This window comes from Anabrus simplex, chromosome 1 (assembly GCF_040414725.1).
Source record: "Anabrus simplex isolate iqAnaSimp1 chromosome 1, ASM4041472v1, whole genome shotgun sequence".
In the NCBI taxonomy this organism is placed as follows: Eukaryota; Metazoa; Arthropoda; class Insecta; order Orthoptera; family Tettigoniidae; genus Anabrus; species Anabrus simplex.
This window is the reverse complement of record NC_090265.1, coordinates 432911544-432934184: the sequence shown is the minus strand read 5'-3', so window position 1 is coordinate 432934184 and position 22641 is coordinate 432911544. Positions and strand designations below refer to the sequence as shown.

Here is a 22641-nt window from a genome sequence, read left to right as displayed (position 1 = left end):
AATACTACTACCCATGCGAAAAATTTCGGCAAAGGAACGATACAGTCTGATGAACGTATTTCTCAAACTTACGTTCTGAGTACCTGTGATTTATTGTAAAGGAAACTGAATTAACACCTTCAAAGTATAACGGTCCTTAAATGAAAGTGGATGTTCCCATGTTTAGTGGTTAGTTCTGAATTAAAAACAGCTGTACAATCTGTAAAAAATTCTAAAATCCTATTACCGTATATGCAGAATACTGGAGTATAGTGTATTCGTTACACGAGCAATATTAACAACGAACTATTGCACGGATTCTTGACTGATTTATCAGCATAATGGTCTTCGATTCAGAGGGCCCGTTTTCGATATCCAGACAGGCCGTGGATTTTAGTCTGTCTGATTAACACTGTACTTCATTGTCTGGGCGTTTGAGATTCTTAGTATATATCACTTCACTTACACATAACGTACTATACTACCTACTATCATAGAAATACATTTAGTAGAATATATCCTTTCACATAAGGTTGGCGTAAGGAAGAGCGCCTGGCCGTGAAACTGGGCCAAATCAACATGAATATTTTGCGGTACAGATTGCACCCGCGATCCCACAAGCGTGTAGGAAAAGTGGTGAAATGTCATCTAGAATATTCTGTTTGCGTTAGGTTTAGACGTTTAAAGATCTAGTCACCACATTTTCTCAATATTAATAAGATGATCATCTAAGCGAAGCAATACGACTGATGCCGTCGTCACGTTGACCACATGGAACTCTAATATCATTATGCATGTAATGGGACAGGAGTTGTCTTGGTAGCCCAAGACTCTTAATAGGATCTACGTGCCACATGTTTGTTCTTCTTAAAGCTTAGAAGAAGCATTTGACTCAATTGTACATAGCCTAAAGTAGGGTCCGGTATGAAGTCTGATTCTTTTAACTAGCTCCTACTCCTTTCAACATTGAAATTACAAGGTTGTAATTTACTTGTATAAAATGTCTCATTCCTTCCAGATCACCAACATTTAGTTTCCATGTGAATCGCAATTATACGGTTAATTACGTCCCCGGAGGCAGGTCATACAGACCATACTTGGAGGTCTGCAACGTACAGCTCTCTGTTGTACCAATGCAGCGGAGAATAATGTTACCATAGCAAAGTTAATATAAATTTCTGCTAATAGCAAAATTTTCTAATATTACTTACATGACTACTACAAGATAATCCTAAATGTCCGGCCATCACGTTAACACCTTTATTGCCACAGCTGGTGGACACCCCTGGAACATTCCTGCACGTCTCCGCATTGATTTGGAATTGGTAGGTTTTATTTGGGCACGGTGCGGCGGAGGGTTGGAGGGGGTGGATAGCGAGAGGTGGTAAATAGAAGGCGCTCGTGGTTAGAGCGGGTGCCACGAGAATTAAACCTCCCTTGCAGAGCGCACTCTGTCAGAATTAGCAAAAATCACAGTGGAGATAAATGCGATTTAAAAATCACGGGGAAACTAAGCCTGCCCGCTCTGTATAAATCCGACAAATGTGTAATCTAGTATCACAACACCAGTAAAGAGGGTTTCCTTTCTCGTTAAGGAAAGGAAGAATCACGTACCCAAAAATTAATTACAACCCTCTTTCCGTGTTCTTTTGTCTTCCTCAGATGTCATCGATTGGAGGCTATTGTTATCGGTGTTGGGAGAGACTGAATGTTCCCTCATTGGTATCCCTCGTATAAAAGAGGTAAAACGTACTCAAATCATCACTTTTATTATTTATTGATTTATATAATTTGATAATTTCAAATATCGTGGGTTTAGAAGTAAAGCAATATTGAGCCACTTTTTGAGTTTTCGATGTTTTCACAATGCCGTCTGTGATTTTTCCGCTCCATTCACTTGTGATATCCATTACATCACACGAGGTCATTTTGGTTACTGAATATTCTAAGATGAAACATTACTACAATTTCAGCTGCATAGTGCTATTCCAGATACTTTAACAAACTAACTCTACGATATATTTTTGGCATTTTTGCCATTATAGTAATAGAAAACGTTGGGGGTGTACATCTTTCCTCGAAGCTTTCGGTGCAATGCTCGCTGCGTCGTATCCGAGGATAGGAATGATCTTTTCTTAACGCATTGCCATTTTCTTTATAACGCATTTTCTGATCTCTTTGTTATAAAATTGTTTTACGGTGTGTAATGGTGAATTTGGTTGTGGAATGTCAGTCAAATACACATAGTTCAACTCTTATCCACAGGAACTATGTAGGATCTAACTGCTGGATTTCTTTACTTTTAGTCATATATCTATCCCAATACAGTTCATGACCTTTTGCTTTTAAATATTGTAAATGTATGCATGCACCGAGAGAGTTGGCTGCGCGGTTCCACCCATGTAGCTGTTAGCTTGCATTCAGGAGGTGCGACGTTAGTACCCCACTATTCATAGCCCTGAAGAGGTTTATCCTTTGTTTCACGTTTTCGCACTGATAAATGCTTAGAATGAACCTAAATCTTAATAAAACCATGTTCACATCTTTCTAAAACCTTTCCTATCCCATCGCTGTACGAAAAAAAAACTTTTATGAGTTGGTGCTTACTGGCGGGCACGATGGTATGCATGGAAGCAAATTTGCGATTGTAGGACAATGATATTTTGCAAGTATTTCATCCGTAATATTCACTGAATTATGTCTTATTTACGCTTTTTAAAATTCATTCTAAGTATTTTATTCCCCAAACTCATTTTTCTAAGGATTCTGTAGCGCATATGAGCACTGAAATCAATTTATGAAGATGCTCGCTACAAGAAATTTTCCATATTATGTACTTATGTACACTTGAACATTCAAGTTAAATAGAGCAGTTATTACAACAAACAACGCTAGTACACCCTAGAAAATAATGAAGGAACGAACTGTGTAATCCACTTAGAATACTTAGCGTAGCTGCTGCTAGTTGTAATCACTTTGTTGACAATGCCATTGACATACGCAAACAACGTTATCTAACTCTTATAGGCACAAAACCAGAAGATTTTCACCCGTATTAAAAATAATAATAATCCAGCAAGTTGGCCGTGCGGTTAGGGGTGCGCAGCTGTGAGCTTGCATTCAGGAGATAGTGGGTTGAAACCCCACTGCCGGAAGCCCTGAATATGGTTTTCCGTGGTTTCCCATTTTCACACCACGCAAGTGCTGGGGCTGTACCTTAATTAAGGCCACGGCCGCTTCGTTCCCACTTCTATCCCTTTCCTGCCCATCGTCGCCGTAAGACCTATCTGTGTCGGTGTGACGTAAAACCAATTGTAAAAGAAAAGAAGAAGAATTGTTTAAAGTCTTCAATTGCTGTACATTTTAAAAGATGCTGGGTGTCGGAATTTCCTCCCACAGGAGTTTTCCAACCTGGCCGGAGCTAAACCCTGATTTGTTGCATCTAAGCACCCTCAGATACCACCAATCTTACTCAGGATTCGACCCGCTATCTTGGGAATAGAAGTTAAATAACTCACGTAATACGTCATTAACGTCGACAAAGTAACACTTCAGACTCGATCAATTAGTGTAAATACGTTGGTCGCATGTCCCTTCACTTGTATGAATTGTATATACACTGACTGACAGAGCAAACGCAACACCAAGAAGGAGTGGTCAGAACTTTATGCCAATGGCAGGGTAGACTGACGTCACTGAGGTATGCTCATGATGTGAAATGCGCCGCTGTGCTGCGCACGTAGCGAACGATAAATGGGACACGGCGTTGGCGAATGGCCCACTTCGTACCGTGATTTCTCGGCCGACAGTCATTGTAGAACGTGTTGTCGTGTGCCACAGGACACGTGTATAGCTAAGAATGCCAGGCCGCCGTCAACGGAGGCATTTCCAGCAGACAGACGACTTTACGAGGGGTATGGTGATCGGGCTGAGAAGGGCAGGTTGGTCGCTTCGTCAAATCGCAGCCGATACCCATAGGGATGTGTCCACGGTGCAGCGCCTGTGGCGAAGATGGTTGGCGCAGGGACATGTGGCACGTGCGAGGGGTCCAGGCGCAGCCCGATTGACGTCAGCACGCGAGGATCGGCGCATCCGCCGCCAAGCGGTGGCAGCCCCGCACGCCACGCCAACCGCCATTCTTCAGCATGTGCAAGACACCCTGGCTGTTCCAATATCGACCAGAACAATTTCTCGTCGATTGGTTGAAGGAGGCCTGCACTCCCGGCGTCCGCTCAGAAGACTACCATTGACTCCACAGCATAGACGTGCACGCCTGGCATGGTGCCGGGCTAGAGCGACTTGGATGAGGGAATGGCGGAACGTCGTGTTCTCCGATGAGTCACGCTTCTGTTCTGTCAGTGATAGTCACCGCAGACGAGTGTGGCGTCGGCGTGGAGAAAGGTCAAATCCGGCAGTAACTGTGGAGCGCCCTACCGCTAGACAACGCGGCATCATGGTTTGGGGCGCTATTGCGTATGATTCCACGTCACCTCTAGTGCGTATTCAAGGCACGTTAAATGCCCACCGCTACGTGCAGCATGTGCCACTCCCGTACCTTCAGGGGCTGCCCAATGCTCTGTTTCAGCAGGATAATGCCCGCCCACACACTGCTCGCATCTCCCAACAGGCTCTACGAGGTGTACAGATGCTTCCGTGGCCAGCGTACTCTCCGAATCTCTCACCAATCGAACACGTGTGGGATCTCATTGGACGCCGTTTGCAAACTCTGCCCCAGCCTCGTACGGACGACCAACTGTGGCAAATGGTTGACAGAGAATGGAGAACCATCCCTCAGGACACCATCCGCACTCTTATTGACTCTATACCTCGACGTGTTTCTGCGTGCATCGCCGCTCGCGGTGGTCCTACATCCTACTGAGTCGATGCCGTGCGCATTGTGTAACCTGCATATCGGTTTGAAATAAACATCAATTATTCTTCCGTGCCGACTCTGTTTTTTTTCCCAACTTTCATCCCTTTCGAACCACTCCTCCTTGGTGTTGCATTTGCTCTGTCAGTCAGTGTATTCCTTCTTCATGCATCCTTCGTTTACTACGCTGGCATGTAGCAATAGTTTTTACATTATCGTCTGCCAATAAGCCTTCATTATTTGTCACTCTGACGTTCGTTATCATGAGCTATGTGGTTTGTAGTTTTAAAAACTTCCCCTGTGTTTGGGGACATAAAATACATCAATAGTATTCCACTCCTAAAGTAAAAGGCGACTAAAATGGGAAACCCCCAGAGGCTCCAAACTTGGAATCTTGGGTAGGCGATCACGGGGCCTCTACACGAGTCTGACCTTGCTTCTGCTTACTTGTCAAAGGTTCGTCACTTTCATCATACCTATTTGTCTTCAAATGGTGAAGTCTTGTTCTATTCGTACCCGAACGATAGTAGGTTTGGGAGGTCTAAGGAGCCTTTCAATTTCACGCCCTCCATGACCCTTCCCTTTCGTTTTCCTATTTCGTCGCTCGTCTGAAGATCGGAATTCTTCCCCTCCCTATTCCGATTAGTATCAAGAGGGGGTGTTTTCTAGTTTTACTTCTTAAAACAATAACAACCACCATCGTCAATTGTGATTACAGTCGAAAGCAGGAAGCTATTTTCGTCTTCTATTGGAAGAAACCATTATAATCAGGAAATGTTATAGCAGTATGGGAGACGCGCTGCGAATTACGTGAATAACACTGGTCACATTACTGGCATGATCAAGTTCATTCATACGTTCCTCGTTGCCAGATGTTTCATTCCAGGCTTATGTGTATGCCTTACACCTGCCATATGCTACGCAAACACGTTATGTGAACCGCTTAGTCTGATTTTGATAGTTCGGTCAGCTTCGAACGCTAGCGTTGTGCCGCGTCCTGGGGGCCATCTGGTGGTGAATGAATGTACCATTTCCACTTCTACTTCTATTATAACGTTCCAAATTCAAAAGTGTCATTGTTTAAGATGCCTTTCTCGTGGACAGTCGAGAATTCTTCTGAGGACGCAGAGCACAGTTTTCTGTGAAACGTTAAGAATTTCACCTTTTTCTTGACACGGCACAAGCCCAAAAGCCTATACAATATCATGTCTATAAGTACCGGCCGTAAAAGCATTAATGGCAACATTAATTGTGGTAACTTTGATGTAGTAGAATGTTTAACTATTTGAATCTTATATAGAGTCGAGCCCTACTAAGTCAAGCTAATTGGGGCTGGCACTACCTCAAATTATAAAAGAACTGTGACCGCATGGAAATAAGGACAAACCAAAGAGTAATTCGTGGGTGTCTGATTAGTGAAACAATGTTCAATAAAAACGTACTGTGGTAGATATGAACTAACATACCAATTTAAAAAGGAACAAAGAGACAGCAAATGGTCTTCTCAAAACTCAGCCTAAAGGGCCTGTCAATCGGTAGTACTGGTGTGGGGAAAGGGTGCTTAATGCATGCATATTGTAAATAAAAAATGCACATGTGCTACAGTTTTACATTTAATATCGAAATGAAGTTCAAAATCTAACTTGTGGGTGAGAAAAACCTACATGTGAGGAACGTATTAACGGGGTTTTATTGTATTTTGTAAAATTAATGTTCATAAGATCAGCTCGAATTAGCGGGACTCTGTTTTATACAGACCTTGTAATATCTAAAGGACCTATTTCGATCTTCACAATTAGTTTCGTTCGCTCAGTTTAACTTGATTCAAAATACACTGCGTTCTCACGATGAAAATATTAAATCTTTCTACAGCTGATCATTGAGTTGTACCCATCGTATCGATGACAAACTTTTCATCACTTGACCAGGCACCCTCAAGTGTTCCTGTAACCTGTTTTTAGTGTTACCCATTCGTAATAACAATAAACTGTTGTTTTAAGCCATCTTCAGTGGATTTCTTCAGGACGAACGCGGAGTTACTGTCTCACGCCGTGAGGTAACCAGAGTAGGCAACTCTTCCGGTAACTGTGTGCAGCTGGATGCCTATACAACATCAGGTGCAGTGCGAGAAGCGGGACCGTATGGTATATTGTGTACCATTCATAATGGTCCTGGCAAGAAGTCGACATTAACAAAATTAGATGATTACCAGGAAGGAGTAAGTGTTGCCGAAACAAAGACGTCTACATAGCGAATTCATGTGCAGCCTTCCTATAAATTTATTAGAAAATTTAAGTGATTCATTTGAATGTTAGTAAAATGTTGCTAACACTCAAGAAGCTACTGAATTCTCGTGGAAGAAGAATATACTCATCATATGAAACTATCCTTACTGCTTTTTATGTTTCATAAACGATTTTTTCAAATATTCTTGCTTCGAACGTCCCCTTTTACTTTTTGCTACGCTTTGCTCTGAGTTTCATATAGTAAATATGTTTCTCATAGAATCTGTGCTATCTTTCATCAACTTTTAAGAACATTATAATAGTACTGTCCGCATCATCTCAGCCTTAACGCGAACAGTTTTGCAGCAGGAGTACCACCTGAAAAGTATTCTAAAATAATATTAAACGTGAAATTAGAAATCTCTGTCCCTCGTTTCAGTCCTAGAGAGTTAATTTTATCGCTATTGCAATCATATCGACACCGCCTTTCATTAGATCTTAGTTTTATTAACACTAAAAGTACCAGGAATTCGCTGGCTCATGGTTCATCAAGTCGAAAATCTTGACTGTATTCCTTAAGGGTCTTTCTAATACCGGAAAATAATTCGGCCCCCAGTACATTTGAAAATCAGTTACTTAAACTGCACCACAGTTAATCCAAATCAAGGTAGTGTTAGGTAGTTAGCGACTATTATTCATACGATTCCTCCTTTAATCGACAGCAAGGTAATTCGAGATATTAAGTTGTTATTATTCACAAGATTTGTCTTGAATTCATAGACATTCATCAAGGACCTGAAACACTTGTCATTCATGAAAAATGATTTGACACTAATACACATCGTTACACTTCAAAAAAATTTACAAAAAAAACTATTCTTCTGCCTTAAAATATCTTTTTCCTTTACGGGACACGGACTTCAGAATATAACTAAGAATGTAAATTGTTTATTATAAAATTCTCCCCCTGTTTCAATGTGTTGTCCTTGTGAGATATAGTGTTCCCAGGTCCGTGAATCACCTCATATTTTCTGATTCATTATCCCATTTCAGTTGTGACGTTGTTGAATTATCATATGAAAGACCAGAAAATTTCGAGCAGGAAAGGTATTTTCATTATAGCATGTACAGCTCCCCTTCGGTGCCACAGGAGGATTCAAATTCGTGAACAGAAATTGCGCGAAAAAAATTAAGTCATGAAATTATGGAATGTCTCATAAATGCTAGATCAAATGTTTTGTATTGGAATATGATTTGTATTACTTAGTATCTGATCAAATACCTTTAATTACTATTCATCACGTCCTGAATACCTGGCGTTCAGTGGACATTTCCATCTGATTTTATTGTGTGACATATACATGGACATTCATTCTGAAAAAACAAAGGATAGAATGAGTTCTTCATGCAATGCTATACTGCCTCCGTGGATCAGAGGTAGATTATCGGAGTTATCCCAAGATCCCAAGTTCATGGATTCGATCCCTACTGAGGAAGCCAGTTTTCTAACATACGTACACACTACCTTAATACCTCTTCATTATAGACTGTTGTTCCTCCTAGTGTTCAGTCTGTGAGCGTCTGTGAATAAATTAAATAGGGGTCTCCACAACCCTCTTTTGTAAGTATATCTATGGCCTACTTCAGTTCCATATCTCTTGTCCTCAAATCATTAAAAACTTAATCTAACTGACGCCGTCTTGGTCTCCCTGTACATTTCTTACCATCAGTGGCAGAGTCCATTACACTTCTGTATATCCTAGCCTTCTCCATTCGCTTCACATGACGCCCACCACTGAAACCGGCTTATGCGTAAAGCTCCAGCCATCTAGTTTATTCCTAACTTAGCTTTTATCTCCTCATTTCAAGTACTTTCCTGTCGATCTTCCCACTTGATTTTACCATCAATCATTCTTGCTACTTTCATGTCTGTTATTCCTAAGTTATGAATAATCTCAGTTCACCCAGCTTTCACTCATATACAGCAATGTCGGTTACCGAGTGGGTTGGCCGTGCGGTTAGGGGCGTACAGCTGTGAGCTTGAGTTCGAACCCCATTGTCAGCAGGCCTGAATATGGTCTTCCGTGGTTTCCCATTTTCACACCAGGCACATGCTGGGGCTGCACTTTAATTAAGGGCACGGCCGCTTCCTTCCCACGCCTAGCCCTTGCCTGTCCCATCGTCGCTATAAGACTTATCTGTGTCGGTGCGACATAAAACCAATCGTAAAAGAAAGACGGAAAAGCAATGTCGGTTGAAAACAGACCAATGAAAGTATAATTTGGTTCGAGAGCTGAATTCTCTCTTCTATAATGCCAGTGATCGGAGCTGCAAGCTCACTGTGTTAGCTTTGTTGTTCCCTAACTTAAATTCACTAGGTATACAGCCATCCTGGGAGGACACACACCCTAAATACTTGAAAATGATGCATCTATTCCAGTTTTGTATTCGCGATTTGTCATTCAATGCTCTTAAGCTTTCATCTGACAGCATTTTAGTTTTGAAAATGGTAAATTTTCGTATCATACTCACTGAGCCACTTTTCAAGGTAATGCTTCAGATTCGCTGACTTCAAATCAGATTTGATTCCGTCCATCCATCGTTGTTTCGGCCTTCCTCAAGGCGTTTTCCACATCAGCTTCAAGATTGAAAGCCACTGCTGCTACAGTGTAGGGTTGAGGTCTTTTTAGATGCCTATGCATTTGAAGTCAACTGTCAACTCGGTATTATTTTGTCAAAACGGGTGTCCTTGTCATCACTTCTCGGATATTTTTTCATGCCAGTGTTTGTCCATCCTAGTAACTCATAGTGACCATCTCTCAGCCTTTCAACTTCCATTACATGATGTCTCTTCTAGTGAGTGACCAGCATTCACTTACGTAAAATTATACTGACCTTACAGCTGTACGTTAAACCTTGGACATGAGTTTATCTGGAATTCTCTCCAGTTAGATCTTTCCTTTACACCAACCTGCTTGTTCTCTACCTCGTAGCTCTTCATTCAGGCCTCACATCATATTGAATTATGATCCAAGATATTTGTAAGACTGATGTGTACACACCGTCAGTCTGGACTTTTCCTACTTCCAATTCTGATGCAACGTATTCTGTTTTCTTGATGTTTAAACGTATTCAGTATTGTTTCAGGATTCAGTTAAAACATAACATGTTTCTATTAATAATCATTATACAAAAGGACTCTTTAATTTGTACTTATGCTACTTTAAATTACAGTACTTGTTAAACCACTGCATCTATACTGCAACTAATGCGAAGAGTTGGGGTTGCTTACAAGATTGTTCGCAATAATCTCATATAAAAAGAAATCATTTGTACATTTATAACGCAATTATGCACACTTCATACATACAGTATTTATAATATATTATTTTGTACCACTCTTAATTAAATATTACCATTCCTTCAGCATTGCATTTAGGACTGTCACACCGGCTAAGGAAAGAAACGAGACGAAACATATTGGTATATTACGAGCCTGAGTCATTTCTATGAAAACAACACATCAGTAGCATCTTCCATTTCAGAAATATTTGAGGTGCAAGTTTTAGGTGATTCACTTTGTGTACACACAACTCACCGCATCACCAACCACTACAGAAACACGCCATAGTGAATACATCCCTCCTCAGAAGGATGGCGTCAGTAAGGGCATCCGGCCGTAAAGTAGGGTCAGATCCACATGTTTTACACAGTTCATTCTGCGACCCCTGGTGTGAGGAAAGTGGTGGAAGAATAACGCAAACTCTGAATGTTATCTTGTGTCACTCTTGAATCATTCGGACCGGGCGAGTTGGCCGTGTAGTTAGGAGCGCGCAACTGTGAGCTCGCATCCGGGATATAGTGGGTTCGAACCCCACTGTCGGCAGCCCTGAAGATAGTTTTCAGTCGTTTCCCATTTTCACACCACGCAAATGCTGGGGCTGTACCTTAATTAAGGCCACGGCCGCTTCCTTCCCATTCCTAGGCCTTAGTAGGACCTATCTGTGTCGGTGCGACGTAAAGCAAAATAGCAAAAGAAATGAATCATTCAATTAGAATTAGGCCTACTTGTTTTAGGACGCGCGACCTTCGAAATCCCTAGTGTATGTGTATTGTGGATAGTAAGTGTTTTACTGTGTAATTTTGTGTCCAATGGTTCACACTCGTGGCAAACGAGAGTCTAACGCGCTCCCTACACAAGCCCTTGACTCTTCAACAAGAAGTGGTAGCCTCTGACCGTCCCAAGTACGCTTCGCTTACTCACCCTCGCTTTTAACCTAGGCGGACTTAATTTTATTTTTGAAGTCATTTTGAAGTTAATTGGAGCGGGAGAATCTGAAGTATTCTCAACTTAATTGAAGAGGAATTCAAAAGGCGTGAGACAGAGAGCTAGAGGAGCTCTTCTAGTTAGCAGACAAACAAGTGCCGAGCCACCAACTCGTGATTGGAAACTCTACAAATAACAGCCTCTCGTTAGCATGTCTCCTCACCTGCTGCGCGTCCTCTTATTTATTTATTTATTTATTTATTTATTTATTTATTTATTTATTTATTTATTTATTTATTTATTTATTTATTTATTTATTTATTTTATTTATTTATTTATCTGCTTACCCTCCAGGGTTGGTTTATCCCTCGGACTTGGCGAGGGATCCCACCTCTACCGCTTCAAGGGCACTGTCCTGGAGCTTCAGACTCTGGGTCGGGGGATACAACTGGGGAGGATAGCCAGTACCTCGCCCTGGCGGCCTCACCTGCTATGCTAAACAGCGACCTTGGTGGAGGATGGGAAGATTGGAAGGGATAGACAAGGAAGAGGGAAGGAAGCGGCCGTGGCCGTAAGTTAGGTACCATGCCGGCATTTGCCTGGAGGAGAACTGGGAAACCACGGAAAATCACTTTCAGGATGGCTGAGGTGAGAATCGAACCCACCTCTACTCAGTTGACCTCCCGAGGCTGAGTGGACCCCGTTCCAGCCCTCGTACCACTTTTCAATTTTCGTGGCAGAGCCGGGAATCGAACCCGGACCTCCGGGAGTGGCAGCTAATCACACTAACCACTACACCACAGACTTCGTTTCTTTATGAAGATGTTTGGTGAATTAGGTACGGAGATAGCTCAACAAGGAGACAACGTGTTAAATACTTCATGTTGCATCATATTTTATCAAATATAGCAGATATAATAGAGTACTATAGAAAGTACTGAAATGTACATATGTTTCCCCAAATGACTTACGATCTGTCACAATAATATGATTTTACCGCTTTTATATGAACAAATTTGTGAGATATGCAGGGTTTATGCCTTGTTTTTATACGTACTTTTTTCTATGTGACCATTTAGAACTTTGTCTAGGTTCTTGTAGTCTAGTGGTATCATGACTGATCTTTCATAAGGGCAACAGTGGTTCGAATCTTGACCAATGCTTAAGGGATTTTGATATGAACCATAGGTTCTGGTTTAAAAAATACACGGCCACGTAAGATTAGCTCCTTGCTTTCAGCCTCTTGAGTCTTGAGATGAAATAAAATAGGTACGTTGATGAAATATGTTGAAAACGTTCGATAACAGTTCAAGAACCATTGTCTTTGAAAATCGGAGATGCTGGTCGATTTACATTGAACGGCACAAAAATCGTCCATCATAGAAGATCACTTTCTTTTAAAATCCCGTTGTTGGAAGTAGGATGAACATATTGTGTAGGTGGTAGAATTCCAAGTACCATCTCTTCAGTAGTCCGGCTCGTTGTCTGAATGTTCAGCGTACTGGCCTTCAGTTCAGAGGGTCCCGGGTTCGATTCCCGGTCTGGTCGGGGATTTTAACCTTCATTGGTTAATTCCAGTGGTCCTGGGGCTGGGTGTTTGTGCTGTCTCCAACATCCCTGCAACTCACACACCGCACATAACACTATCCTCCACCACAATAACACGCAGTTACCTTCACATGGCAGATTGCCGCCCACCCTCATCGGAGGGTCTGCCTCACAAGGGCTGCACTCGGCTAGAAATAGCCACACAAAATTATTATTATTATCTCTTCAGTAGAATTCCAAGTATCTCACTTCAGCCACCTGCTATCCATAGCTTCTTCACGTTTCGAGAATGTAAAAAATTAAATATTTATTTGCCTGTCGATTTTCATGCAGTTGAGTGTACAATATGTTATGAAAAATGACCCTAAATCTGCATAACTGAAACCTTTTATTTGAAAAATTACTTCATATCATGCTATTCAAAAGTTGATAGAAAAGCGTGAACACCGAATAGAGAATTTCTTTAAAAATGAAGGATGTGTTTTATGTAGGCTTCCTTTTGGGGATAGGTCATCATAAGTATCTATTGCATAGCTACGAGCTTGTATTCGAGAGATTGTCGGCCCAATCCTCCTTCCCACCCCGTTCCCCAACCCTGGCAACCATGAAGATGGTTTTCTGTGGTTATCTTCCCCATTATGGCCTCCTTACAATTACAAACCACAAGCAAAGGCACCGCACCTGTACAGCTTATCACACAGACTGTACAAGTAGTAAGTACATGAGTCGGCGTGTTGATCATGATATCACAAACCCTTTACATGAAGCAATAATAACAACAATCCATGAGAAATAAAATAATGGAACGTTATTTTGGCTTAACATAATTCACATGTGTCTTATAATCCTTGGGAGGTGTTGCCTCCACTGGGATGTCAAATAGGAAAGTTACTTTTAAAGTCATATTACGAATATTATCCACAAATCTTAAATCTATACCAAACTGATATTTAAATGGTTGTTCCTCATACTTTGAAAAATAGTCTGTTAACTTATATTCCTTCCCCACTCTCTTCAGTAATGACATGTGGTTCTCGAGACAAGTTTCTTAGGATTTTGAACTTGCGCTCTTGGTGTCCTGAAGCAAGTTAAATTCCTGCTAACTTCCTCTTGTCAGTTAGAAACCTATTGACAGCATGCCGCCTTTGGCATTCAGCCATAATTGATTCTTGTGGGAGCCGTGTGAGCACATCACCGGAACTTGGTCGTGTCCCAAATCATCGCATCCCTGAGCTGCGACAGAACGCACGTCCTCTCCCGGGGTTTGTAAACAATAAACTGTACTCGGTGGCCAGTCTTCTACATTGTCCCTTTTGTCCTATGATAGCTATCCTAACTTGTACCGTAATAAGTAGTTAATAACGAAACTTTTCACTAAATCATGGAACATCGAAGCATAATTCGATTAAAGGAGTCAGAAACGGAATGGATCCTTATTATGAATAAATGAAGGCACAGAAATTGTATCAGAACCGATCCCATTCGAATGTATGCATTCTGAGCATTCGTCGTACGTTTTGATCTCGAGACTCAGTGAAAATCGATGGCTACCTTGAGTAACTTATGATTAACGATGAATACGTCACGTCCTCTGAGTCTCCGTGGCTCAGACGGCAGCGCGCCGGTCTCTCGCCGTGGTTCAAATCCCGGTCACTCCATGTGAGAGTTGTTCTGGGCAAAGCGGAGGCGGAACAGGTTTTTCTCCGGATACTTCGGTTTTCCTTGTCATCTTTAATTCCAGAGACACTGTCCAATATCCTTTCATTTCATCTGTCAGTCATTAATCTTTACCCCAAATGAGTGCGACAGGCCTCGGCAACCGTCACAATTCCTATCTTCGTCGCTAAATGGGGGCTTCCTTCATTCCATTCCTGACCCGGACGAATGACTTGAAACAGGCTGAGGATTTTTTTTATTTCACTTCACCTAATGCATGAAGTAAAATAAATATGCCATTTTATTCCATTTGTTTTTTTTAGATCATGTCCGATGATGAGGAAGAATTAGATAATTAGAGAGAATGAATATAGGAAACATTAAACAGAATATTTCATTTTTTGCTTGAAATAGTCACAATAATATCTGATTTATTACAGAATGCATTGTACATGCTCAATTAATGTAAACTGTCACCTGGGAGAGCTCTAATGTAGTAATAAATCGTAGTAGTAATAATAATAATAATAATACCGAGCTCAATAGCTGGAGTCGGTTAAGTGCGGCCAGTATCCAGTAATCGGGAGATAGTGGGTTCGAACCCCACTGTCGGAAGCCCTGAAAATGGTTTTCTGTGGTTTCCCATTTTCACACCAAGCAAATGCTGGGGCTGTACCTTAATGAAGGCCACGGCCGCTTCCTTCCCATTCCTAGGCCTTTCCTATCCCCTCGTCGCCATAAGACATATATGTATCGGTGCGACGTAAAGCAAATAGCAAAAATAATAATAATAGTAATAATAATAATTAATAGCTTCACGTCCCACTAACTACATTGTTACGATTCTCGGAGACGCCGAGGTGCAGGAATTTAGTCCCGCAGAAGTTATTTTATGTGCCAGTAAATCTACCGACACGAGGCTGACGTATTCGAGTAATAATGCCAGTACCATAACTACACAGGTTAAATCAAACCTCAAAGGCTAAACTTCAGTAATGGTTTTATCATATAGAGAGCAGTAAAAATGCGTAGGACAACATGGGTCAGGAAATTTATAATTACAGAGTTACCCGACCTTTTAGTAAGGTTAGTGCAATCCCACACTCCCAGCTCTGTTAAGCTGTTGCACTGAATACGTCTATAATACCTGCTGGAATACACTGTTCACGTATCAGATGAAATGTTCAAAGTGACCTCCTTTTGCCGAAATATAGGCCTCCGCTCCTCTTCAAACTGAGTGCCAAACACGACAAAAATATGCATGTGTACTGTGTGCCAGGCTACCACAATGCACACACAAAGAGTTGGTTCATCATCAACATCGTCATATACACGACAGACTTTAGGTGTCCCCAAAGTGTTCAAGTCAGGAAAGCGTGGTGGTCAAGGAAAGGTCGGACAACTCTGCAGTTACGTATTTCCAGATCCATAACCTGTTTCTTCTTTCCATTTCCGACTTTTTATCCACCTTGTATAGGTAACCATGCAATATTAGGAAAGTAAGATAACCTTCATCGAGTTATTTCGCTTCACGGTATGGGTTGTGTACATGTAAGATTGCGTTCCGAAGACGGTGAGTTCCAATCGCAACCGGCCTGAAAATGGTTTTCCATTTTTTTTTTTCCATTTTTACACGAAACAAATGAGAGCCCGTGTCTTAATTAAGGTCTTTCCTTCCAAGCGCTATCCAACCGTTGTGGAAAAATATACTATAACGTTGAAATGAGTAAAAAATATTTAGAAAAGCAATTTAAGTACAAACATATTTGGGACCTGTCTACTCAAATGTCTGCAGTTCGATATGATAATTGAGTTTCTTTATTGCTTGTTGATCCATAATCATTATAAGAAGTGTAATTGGCTGTGGCTCGAATCCTGAGGTGGATTTTCCAAACGGAAAATCGCACTACATTTGTTCTTATTCTGCATTTAACTGCAGGTCCTGTGGCATGTAGTTTAATGTAAAATCCGTACAACTGCTCATTTACTTAGATATATTTACTTATATAAACATTTTACTTCTGCCTTCTGTATGCAAATAGAATAAGAAAAATAATTAAAAACGATCGTATTTAGACTTTTAATATAGTAATAAAAAGTTTTAAAGGGAATTCTTCTCCCCACCTCACCCCACTCTTAACCTGTTCTTTCCTCCCAACCACTGTTCCCCATCTGCAACGCACTCCAGTTAGTTTTGAAATCACCGAAGAGTTTTGCTAATTATTTCAGTTATCTAATTTCATGACTGTAGACTTGCCTTTAAAAGCTGAAATAATATTAAGAGGAAGAAGACGGAAGTTGAGCCAAAATTCGCGGCACACAACGAGAAGAGTTGGAAGCGAGTTTATTATTTCAATGTTTCGTTCCTCCATTTCAAAAGTTAAGCGACCGAATGAAGGAAGGACTCATTATTGCACGAGAAAATCTCATTAATATTATGCGTTTATTTTAAACTCTGCTATTTCCGTCTCCTCTACCTGTACCCGTAGTTTGAAAGAGGTAGATGTAAATGTGCCAGACCAGTTTTAGCATTTATGGAAAACAATTTATGTTAGACAAAGCTTGGAAATGATGAGTACACTCCCACGTTTAAATGGGTTATATGATTTAATTTTCTGTTTTATAAAATTCCTTACATGAGATAGAGTCGGAGAAGGCAGATCGATATACAGTACTTTGCGAAATAAACAAAAGCTGCGGTAATTGAAAGAGAGACAGTTTTGGAGTACCTTCATTAAGAGATTAAGAAATACCTATGTATAATGTTCTCTGGATTTATCTGTGTATCCCAGCAGAATCGAAAACATTGCCGGGGGGGGGGGGGTGATGAATCACAAAATCATTACGAAGTTAGGCCCAAACGTCACAGCCGAACAATGCATAATTAGAAACAAACAGGAAATAAAAAATACACATATATTTACAAATACATTAGAAAATCCAGATGGAAAATTTACGGGCACATTAGAAGAATGAATCCTGACATACTCCCAAAACAAATAGTGTAATTCTATGAATACAAGAGTAAAAACAAAACAGAAAATATGAAATATAACGAGGAATTCAAAGGACCGTCTACAGGAATTACACATAATAATAATAATAATAATAATAATAATAATAATAATAATAATAATAATAATAATCAGTAACGTACAAAATTCTCTCACTTGCTATCCTAGAGCGTTTAGGAGCCCAAGTCGAACATCAAATAGGCGAATACCAAGGGGACTTAAGGAAGGGTCGTTCAACTGCTGAACAGATCCACAACCTCAAAACGATCGTTAGGCATTGTAATCTGAGGTCCAAACAGTATGTATCAGTCTTTGTGGACTTTAATAAGGCCTACAATTCGATAGACCGTGAGGTTCTTCTAAACATCTTCAACTAATTCGGGGTCGACCTAAAACTGCTGGACCGAGCTCGATAGCTGCAGTCGCTTAAGTGCGGCCAGTATCCAGTATTCGGGAGATAGTAGGTTCGAACCCCACTGTCGGCAGCCCTGAAGATGGTTTTCCGTGGTTTCCCATTTTCACACCAGGCAAATGCTGGGGCTGTACCTTAATTAAGGCCACGGCCGCTTCCTTCCCACTCCTAGACCTTTCCTCTCCCATCGTCGCCATAAGACCTATCTGTGTCGGTGCGACGTAAAACAAATAGCAAAAAAAAAAAAAAAAAACTGCTGGCATTAATGAGAGCCACCCTGACTGACACAAAAATCCAAAGCAAAGTTCCCAGGATGCCTTTAGAGGTCAAAACACGAGTCAGACAATGTGATGGGCTTTCTCCGATGCTTTTCAACGGCGTGCTTGAAAAGATCATCAGAACCTGGCGAACAAAATTATTAGAAGCTGATTATAGTCCTCTGAGAATGGGAACAAAATCTAAGGGGATCATGATCGACTGTCTGATAACTTCGCCATTCTGCCAAACAATGTAAAAACTGCTAGGATGCAAATCAACCTTCTAAAAGAAATCACTGAACAAATTGGCTTGCAGATATCTTTTGAAAAATCCGAAGAAATGACTAACATCAAATATGCCCCAGCAAAACTCCAGACAAAGTACGTGAAGATAAACCGAGTAGAAAAACGTAAGTATCTGGGTGAGACCATAATGAAAAATGGACTAGACAAAGAAGCACTTAAGGAACGAGTGCACAGACTTGAAATAGCCTATAAAACGTTGCGCTCAATCTGCAACAGAAAGTGCCTGTCTCAAAATAGTAAACTACATCATTATGAACAGTTCTTAAGCCACCGAGCTCGATAGCTGCAGTCGCTTAAGTGCGGCCAGTATCCAGTAATCGGGAGATAGTGGGTTCGAGAGCCACTGTCGGCAGCCCTGAAGATGGTTTTCCGTGGTTTCCCATTTCCACACCAGGCAAATGCCGGGGCTGTACTTTAAATAAGGCCACGGCCGCTTCCTTCCAGTTCCTAGGCCCCTCCTATCCCATCGTCGCCATAAGACATGTCTGTGTCGGTGCGACGTAAAGCAAATAGAAAAAAAATGTTCTTAATCCAGTAGTTATGTATGCAGCCGAAACCCTATCCCTAAATGCTAATGAAGGAATCCTCGAAGAAATGGAGAAAAAAGCGCAAAATCATCAGAAGTATCATGGTATCCAATTACAAGAATGGCGCCAATTATAAAATATCCAACAAAGAAGTGTACAGTAAAATAGAGAAAATTACAGAAACAATCCTTAAGAGGCGGGCACGATATTACGGTCATCTCAAACGAATGGACGGAAACAGGCTGACTAAACAGATCTGTCATTTTTTTAAGAGAAGCACCATCAAATGCCATATATCTAGTCTATATTATTATTAAAATCACTTGTTGGACACGGTGTTTACAGTAACACTGAAAAATTAATTCACGCTTACGTGATAAGTATTGGATTTAGGAGAAATGTGTACGACCAGCTTTAATGGAAATTTAGCAGCTTTCTCAGTTTTTTATCTTTGTTTTAATAATGCGCGTTATCATGAAATGGACTACCTCCAAAATCAGTTTCAAGTTGTGACAACTGGATATATTTCTATGAAAAATTATATTTACTATGTATCAGATAGATACCATTTCAAAATTATTTAATTTTCTGGTGTACGAAACAGTTACTAAGTTCCCATTTAGTATTAAATTTAGTAGGAAAATGCTCATAGCTAATAGTGCTATCTAAATATAATTTCAAAGCTTGTTTGTTTTATCAAGAACAGACTGTATGCGAGTAAGTGGCCAAACGAGAGAAAGAGAAAGGGACAGGTACACACTACTAGTACCAAATAATGAGTGAATGATCGATTGTGCGTTCGAGTATATTCTACAGTTGGGAGTATCGATGTTGTCCTAGAGTAGAACATGAGTCAAAAGATCGCTCTGTGGATCAGTCGCAGGGTGTCGGTCTTCGGATCCTAGGGTTGCGGGTTCAAATCCCGTAGAGGTAGTCGAATATTTCAAGGGTGAAAAAGGATCAATTAGGTACTCCATATCGTATAAAATCGATGACACATTTAATGCTTACGCGAAAAAATCAGTTAAAAATCAGCTTTCTGTGCCATCTGGTAGAATAAAGCCTACCGGGCGAGTTGGCCGTGCGGTTAGAGGCGTGCGACTGTGAGCTTGCATCCGGGAGATAGTGGGTTCGAATTCCACAGTTCGCATCCCTGAAGATGGTTTTCCGTGGTTTCCCATTTTCAAACCAGGCAAATGCTGGGGCTGTACCTTAAGTAAGGTCACGGCGGCTTCCTTCCAACTCCCAGACCTTTCCTATCCCATCGTCGCCATAAGACCTATCTGTGTCGGTGCGACGTAAAGCAAATAGGAAAAAAATAATAAAGCATTATGTCCAAAATTGACACGCAGACAGACTGAATGGCGTCAAATAACATGAAAATTCATGGTATCTAAGACTGTAGATTATTATTATTATTATTATTATTATTATTATTATTATTATTATTATTATTATTCATACACTTCTCCACAGGAAATATGGGTAGTAATGGGGCACGGGATGCACCAAGTGCCTTACATAATTGAAGTATTTACACATTATAATACAAACGTTAATGTACAGGTATATACAAAACTGTAGATCACGGGATCTTCATTCTTGCGAGAGGAACGATCGCACAATGTTGCATGTTGACAGGAGGACAGAATGTTGCATATTTTTGTAGATGTTCGGTGGAAGACCCAGTTCTCGCAGACTCTTGTGAAGAGTGTGTGGAATGAGGCCGTTGACTGACAGAATCACAGGAACTATTCGTACTAGTTTCATCTTCCAGATCCTCTTTATCTCTTCTGCAAGTTCTTTGTACTTGGAGATTGATTCACTGTACTTCCTGTCAATATTGCTGTCATTGGGGATAGTGATTATTAGCGATTATTATTATTATTATTATTATTATTATTATTATTATTATTATTATTATTATTATTATTATTATTATTATTATTATTATTTGTTACAGTCACGCCGAATTCACTCACACGCACACAGAAATAGAGAGAGCCGTACTGAGTAACTCAGACGATAAATTTTCTTTCTATGTTACCTGGTTTACGTCCCACAAACTACTTTTTTATGGTTTTCGGAGGCGCCAAGGTGCCAAAAGTTTGTCCCGGACGAGTTCTTTTATGTGTCGGCTGGCGTATTTGAACACCTTCATATACTACCGGACTGAGCCAGGATCGATCCTGTCAACTTGGAGTCTCTGCCATCTGAGCTACTCAGTCCGGCACACGATAAAGTACTGTCCTTCTGAGCTCAAGTTCGATCGCAGCTCAGTCCGATAGAATTTGAAGCTGTTCAAATACGCCAGTCTCCTGTCAGTAGATGTACTAACGCATCAATAACTGCGGGGCAAAATTCCGCTACGTCGGTGGCTCCATAAAACGTAAAAGTAGTTTATGGACGTAAAACATATAACATTATTATTACACACACAGAAATAGAAACATCCACAGATGTAATTCTAATTCTGCATAATAACGAAATTGAACTCTATGGGACAAGTAGGTTGCACAACGCTTTTCTGTAGAATGCCGCCCACTATATTTCGAGACGGAGAGAAAAGAGTTCTGTTCTCTTTCCAGTTTTTATTAAAACTCCTAGAATAGACATCGCTAGTTTCGACACTGCGCATTCTTGTAAGATTCTGTGAGATTTAAATCAAGCAATTACAGCTGCAGTATTCTGTGACATCCCTTCCCCCACCCTTCAGTTGTCTCCCCTCTTAAATCTGATTCCTCGCCAGTCAGGACTTCCCTATCCCCACTAGACTTTTCACATTCCTGTATTTCATACTGTTCTCTCTGCAAGGGACGATTCGTCTTTTTTTTTACATTTTCGGGGTGAGGGATGGGAATAATCGATCTCTTTTGGGGTTCAAGTTCCTCCCACAGTCATTGTCACATTTCCCCTCGCTTCCGAGGAACTGTCTTGTCAGCACAGAAGAAGTCAGCGAAGCGGCACATATCCGCCTGATTAGCTGGAGCTGATATCGCTCATGTCTACTACCTGTCCGATTAAGTCACATATACAATAGCTAGTCCATTGACTCGAACAAATGTCTATATTATTCTCTCCGTATCAAAGGATATGGAGCAAACAACCTTCTATTTTAGCACTTCTGCAATAATATGAAATTCATTCTGCACTGGAAGTGTTAGTGCAGCGCATTTTTGTACGAGAAAAGATGCAACGCACTTCAGAATCTTTCTTTCTAGAACTTATGATATAATTATTAAGGAAGGAATAGAAATAGGTGATTGCTACTAAGGGAATTAGTTTCCTTCGGGGAAGATCCGTGAGAAGATACTCCATTGGTGCATTCAGGTACAGGGGAAGCATTTGAACTGAGAACCAGCCGCGTGATGTTTTACCTCTCGGTGAGCATGACAATCTTTGCTGTGCTTCGTGCGGTGATGCAACATATAACAGTATTATGAACTGTTGTATTTTAAAAATTTGGTTACCTACTAATGATATGAAAAGAGATGCTGAAACGGCCCACCTTCACTGTCCACATACGTTTTGGCATATCTTTAAGAAACTGTCCATCACTCACTTTAGTTTACGTTATGTA

The 22641-nt window shown here is 40.8% G+C and overlaps 1 protein-coding gene across 4 annotated transcripts in view; it reads left to right on the top strand.

Annotated features, from left to right (window-relative positions):
* Nucleotides 1–22641, top strand: part of unc-5 — an 884332-nt gene that overhangs the window by 757961 nt on the left and 103730 nt on the right. The gene's annotated exons all lie outside the window — the stretch shown is intronic.